Source organism: Ictidomys tridecemlineatus (genome assembly GCF_052094955.1).
Source record: "Ictidomys tridecemlineatus isolate mIctTri1 chromosome 5 unlocalized genomic scaffold, mIctTri1.hap1 SUPER_5_unloc_1, whole genome shotgun sequence".
NCBI lineage: Eukaryota > Metazoa > Chordata > Mammalia > Rodentia > Sciuridae > Ictidomys > Ictidomys tridecemlineatus.
In genome coordinates, this window is record NW_027520954.1 from 648,324 (window position 1) to 654,323 (window position 6,000).

Genomic DNA, 6,000 nt, shown 5'->3' on the forward strand with positions numbered 1-6,000 from the left:
GCCACAAAACAATGGACAAGCAGATGCTAAAAACATGCTATGGAGGGGGATATCAGTACCCAGAGCTGCTACAGTTTTGCTGCCATCCTTGACCATGGTTCTAAAATGTCCTGGTTCCAACGAGAGGTATGTGGAGAAACAGCAAAGTATGACCCATACACTGGAATAAAACAGAAGGCAATAAAAACTGCTTATGAGAATGAGCAGATGTCATATTTAACAGCAAAGACTTTGAAATAGACATTGTAGCCAAAGGACCTTTTTTTTAAAGACAGGATCTCGCTATGTTGTTCAGGTTGGTTCCAAACTCCTGGATCTAAATAGTCCTCCTGCCTAAGCCCCCAAAGTAACTGGGAATGCAGAGATTATCCATAGAATTAAAGGAAACCATGATTAAAAAAATAAAAGAAGGCAAGAGGACAATGTGTATCAAATAGAAGGTATTGATAAAGAAATAGAAATTGGAATACAGATTCAACTGGAAATTCCGGGGTTGAAAAGTGCATAACTGAAGTGAAATTTTTACCAGAGGGGCTCAATTTGAAATGGCAGAAAAAAAAAGAATTAGCAAAAATGAAGATAGGTCAATAGAGCTTATGTAAGATGAACAGTAGAGAGAAAAAAAAGGATAAAAAAACGAACATAATCCCAGAAAAAATATGAGAAACCATCAAGAATATTAACATAGCGGTATCAGAAGAAAAAGGAGGAGTTAGGGGAGAAGGGGGAGGGGAGGAGAAGAAGGAAAAGAAAGGAGTAGAAAAAAAGCATTCATGAAAATAATGGCTGAAAAATGATATACGATTTTGAAACAAGTGAAAAAATCTGAAGGTGTATAAAGTAAATGCTGATAACCTTTCACCCATGTGAAAAGCCAGTTCCAGTGTCTGAGAATTGTCTGCAAGATATCTTGAGACCAAAGAAAGAGACAGATTCAGAAATGTGTAGAGTGCAATTTGTTGGGGACTTATTGACAGAACGATAGTCAAGGGTGGCAGCAAAACCAGCAAATCTTCACGATTTGGGTCAGAGTGGGGGGCTTTATAGAGTGGTCAGGACAGAAGTGATCTTCTCAGCTAGAATGTACCCAATTTATCTGAAGGTAATATTAAGGATGCGAGCCATATTCCCGGCACCAATGGCACCAGGGTGCAGTTGAAAAGCTTCACATATCACTCTATTGGTTCTGTTTATTCACAGTATGTTGAGAGACTATGTGGAGAAAACAGACCAGACTTATTTGGGGCAATCATGGTAGTTACGGCCCAACATGGCTGTGGGCAGGTTAAGCTGGCTCTCCACACGGGACAGCTGTGCTCCCTCCCCAAGCTAATTAGCCCAACAGTGTAGTGTATGTTCTTCTGTGCTTTGCTTTATGATTATGCAAAAACAAGCAAATAGACATATTTAGGTTTTATGTATAAAATAGAGGGATGATATTCCATTGTTTGGAGGTACAACAATTTATTAGCAAATTTTTCTATTTACTTTCTCCCTGATAAGATCTGTAACAGCTATGATTCTGTTTATCTGATTGTGAACATTACTTTGTAAAATTTTTTCTTGACCACACTGAATCCAACTTCCGAAGTCCCAGGCAAAATCATATTGGAATAGGCTTAATAAATTTATTGTCATTTGAAGCATATGGACCAGCCTAATTTGGATATTTAGGCATGGGAGATTATAAGTGGGAAAAGGGAAAGGATGATAAAAAGTTAACTTGTTCAATATCCTATTAAGTTCAGCACAATTTCCCATATATCAAGTGTGAATTTGAAAAAGTTTCAGACTCTGTGGTAATATGGTACAGGATAACAAGTTCTAGTATTACACAGAAGATCAACAATTGTCAACAACTACTCACTGTGTGCTTCAAAATAGCTAGAGGGGTGGATTTTGAATATCCTTACCACGAGGACGTGCTAAATGTTTTAGGTGATAAATATATAATTAGCATGATTTCAATTATGCAATGGATACATGTATTGAAATATTACACTGTATGCTATATATAAACAATTACAAGTGTCCATTAAAAATTAAAACTGAGGGCTGGGGATGTGGCTCAAACGGTATTGCGCTCGCCTGGCTTGTGTGTGGCCTGGGTTTGATCCTCAGCACCACATACAAACAAAGATGTTGTGCCCATCAAAAAACTGAAAAATAAATATTAAAAAAATTCTCTCTCTCTCTTTCTCTCTCTCTCTCTCTTTAAAAAAAAGATTAAAAAAATTAAAACTGAGCCTCTCTCCAAACACAGTAAGGATTAGTTTAGCACATGTGTTTGTGGGACAGAAAGACTGAGGGTTGGGTGTGTAGACAGATCTAGACCTGACTCAGTTAAGGTGATTCTGTTTCATATGTCCTTTTGGGACCAGAGAAGTAGTAGACTTGTGATGGCAAAGAGACAAGAAAGCAAGTCCTACTGCAAAAGCACATTCTGAGCTGCTAACAACCCAACAGCCAAAACACGTCACCTCTCTAAAACCAGGATCTAAGGGGCACTGCCAATTTACAAGTCAAAGGTTGGCGTCCCCTCATTGGTGATGGAGTAAAGATGTGGAAATACAACTTGGTCTATTGCAGTTAACTTCTAGCAAGTTGCTTTGTGTTACCTGAAATAAGGAGGCAATGGCGTCTACCACGTGTAATTTTGTTGTGGGGATTAATTGTGATCCCTCAACATGTACATCCCTCAACATCTCATAAGTTCTCATTGGCAGTTAACTTCCCTCCTTTACAAAAAGCTATCATGGATAGTGTGAGTGATGTTCAAAATTTTAGACAATGTTGTGAAATTAATACATTTTAAAAAACCATAAAATAATTTTAAAAAATCTTTACCTAACATGCTAGCACATAATGGATTTTCCCCCGATGATGCCTGTCATGTTCCTGTTATGCTGCCTATATGGTTTCACTTGCACAAATGCTTTTGCAGAGTTGTATTGGAAGTGTATGGCCGTTCTGAATTTTGCTATCTTACATTTTCTTACACCAGAACATTGTCTTCTATGTTCACGTTGTTTGGTTTTTCATTAATTCCTTCTTGTATTTATGTAATAATTTGTCATCTGGATGGGTCATAATGAGGTTTTATAATTTCAGGGGGGAGGTGTGGAGGCCTCCAGGCTGAGCGTCTGTTACCTGAGCTGATGTCCTTTTGGTTTCAGAGCGCTGACACCTGCTGAGCGATGGTAGGGAGAATCTTAGGGCAAGGGGGCTCTCAAGCGCCTATAAATCCTTTCTTCTCTGAGAAGACAAGCGAGCTTGCTGGAAAAGTAATAAAGTCCTCTTTGTTAGATTGGTGTAACTGCTGCCCGTGGGAGGAAAAACAAAGGCATCTGTAGGTGCTGTCAGCATCAATAACACACTCCACCAGGCTCCAACCCCACTGACCTTTGTGGTCTAAAATATTTTAGCCACACAGAGAACTGAATCTGCGGCTTTGTAAATCTGGTGAAGGAGCCATATAAACTCATTTGCCAAATGTAAAAATATTAAGCAAAGTGGAACTAAAATCGGCTTAGCCAAGTGCTTACACAAGGACAATGAGCAGCAGGTGAACCCTGCTACCTGGGAAAGTTTAGTTCTTAATTTAGGAAAGGTTTGGGGCTCATCTTGTAAGAGACTATCTGCTGAGACTGGTTTCATAGCTACGATGGTTTTATAGCTAGAATGGTTTCAAGATGATCCATCTCAAACTAGGAGTTGAGTTCAGGCAGGAAAAGGAAATTCTTTTTGGGGGGCTACCTAATAAATCTTCCTTTGTTACTTGCCCAGGGCCCTCTGTGGATGAGACTGGTCCACTGTGGGCCCTGAACTCTCTACCACATAATAGCCAACTATCCAGAAATAGTTATATATCCTGTCTTAGGTTTGCCTAGGAGTTTGTTTGGAAGAGTCTCAGAGGATGATCAGTATTCATCCAGTTGTTTTTGTGAGCATCTTCCTGTTTCTCTGTGACATGTCTCTCTTTTGTCTTTCCATATGGATTCATTCTCCTGCCCAGGAAGGATCCCTGAGGGATGGACAAACGCTGTGTGCCTGGTCAGGACTCTGGAAGCACACTGCCTGGGCTCCACAGGTTTAGCTGCTTGGATTGTTGTCACCTTTGGAAGATCACTTACCGCTCTCTGTGTTCAAGTCTTTCTTCACCTTTGATATGGTGATAATAAAGGCACCTACCTCAGAGGATTCTCTTAAGAATTGAGGGATTATGTAAAGCTCTTGGAATAGCTCCCAGGGCAACGTACGCAGCATTATATAAGAGTGGCTCTCATTATCTTAAGACCTTAATGAACATAAATTAAATGAGATTCTCACATACAGATGACACTGAATTGTAGATATTTTTATCTCTTCCACTATTGTTATCTCCTCTTGGACAAGATGTCTAAGTGGTAACAGAGGCTTTTTGCAGATAAAGCCCTATTCTGCCTTCTCCCAACTGAGATTGGGTCTGCAGAAAAAAAAGTGTTCTATGGTTAAATATGTTTGGAAAATGCTTCATAGCAGGTGCTGTTTGTATATGCATGCATGTGTGTGCGTGTGTGTGTGTGTGTGTGTGTGTGTTTCTGAAACATATTTGGATCATAGAAGTATTTTGCCTAAAAACTTACTTTAGGAGCTTTCCTGTAACTCACCAAATGAGAGTGGGGATTTCAGATGGGGATTATTGCTGGAGGAGATAGAATCCTGAACCCTTCTCAGATAATGCTAAGCAAGAAACTGCCCTTGTCATCTCCAAAGTAAGTGACAGGATTTATTACATCTCCTCTATGCCAGACATTGATCTTGGCACTTCAGATGCATTATATCTAATAAAAATGTATTAATAGCTACCATTTATTGACCACCTGGACATGCTGGCATTCTGTATAAATTATCTCTAATTTTCATAAGGATATTGCAGAGTAGGTATGACTATTCTCAGCTTTGGGATAGCGAAATCAAGGTGCTGTGACGATGGGTCATAATGTGAGAACATGGAGTCCAGGTTCGAGTTCAGGTCTGAAGGCTTCAGAGCACAACTTTGTGAAAATGTGATGGGGGAACGTGGCATTCTCAGCAGCACTTATGGAGATTCGGGAAGAAAAGAAGTCATAGTTAATGGCTGACATTCACATTCATGTTGCAGTTTAGAAAATGCTTCCCCATGCAATTTCTTATTTGATTCCAAATGTGTGTAACCTGAGCCCTCCAGTGTCTGCTCCCGTGGCTCTTCCCATCTCCTAGGTCTCCTTCTCCAAACTCACTTGGCTTTGGCAGTTTGCTGCCCTTTCTCACGCTGGTCCCTTTACATGGTTGACTTAATAGGCCTTCCAAGTTCCAATTTGTCTTCCCTGAGCATCCCAGCTCAACTCCTCCTGACAGAATCCTTTGCTCCTTCTTCACAGGCCACAGAATTTTATTCAAACTCATTTATTACAACCATCATGTTGAGTTATAATTGCTCATTGCAATATCAAATGAACACAGAGGTGGTCTTTTAGGTGTGAATAAATTCTCTCTTGTCTTTTTTTTTAAGTGAGGAGAGTAGAGCTAAAGAGATTCAGAGACTTATTCATGATCATATAAATGGTATTCGATAGAGCTGGGGCTTCAGCCTTAATTTTAGATCTAGAGACTTAATAATGCTAGGTTGGAATTATAGTGATAATACTGAAACATTCCTAAACTCTTTTCACAGCCTCTTCCCTGAAGGATTCATCAGTTAAATAAGAAGACTATCATAGGATGAGTGAATAGAAAACATGACTATACCCACCCATTCACATGCATTTAGCTTGCAAACCACTTCTTACATTACTTTCTTCAACAGGAATATAAAGAGGGTCTCGTGGTGAATTTTTTTTCTAACTGATTGAGATAAGCAAATATATCTTTGGTGTGGGAGGTCACTACGTTAAGGAGAGTTCCCACTGCAAACACCTCTTCTCCCTCTCTCTATCTCTATTCTGATGTTTGCTTCACACAGCTCTCTCTCTCTCTCTC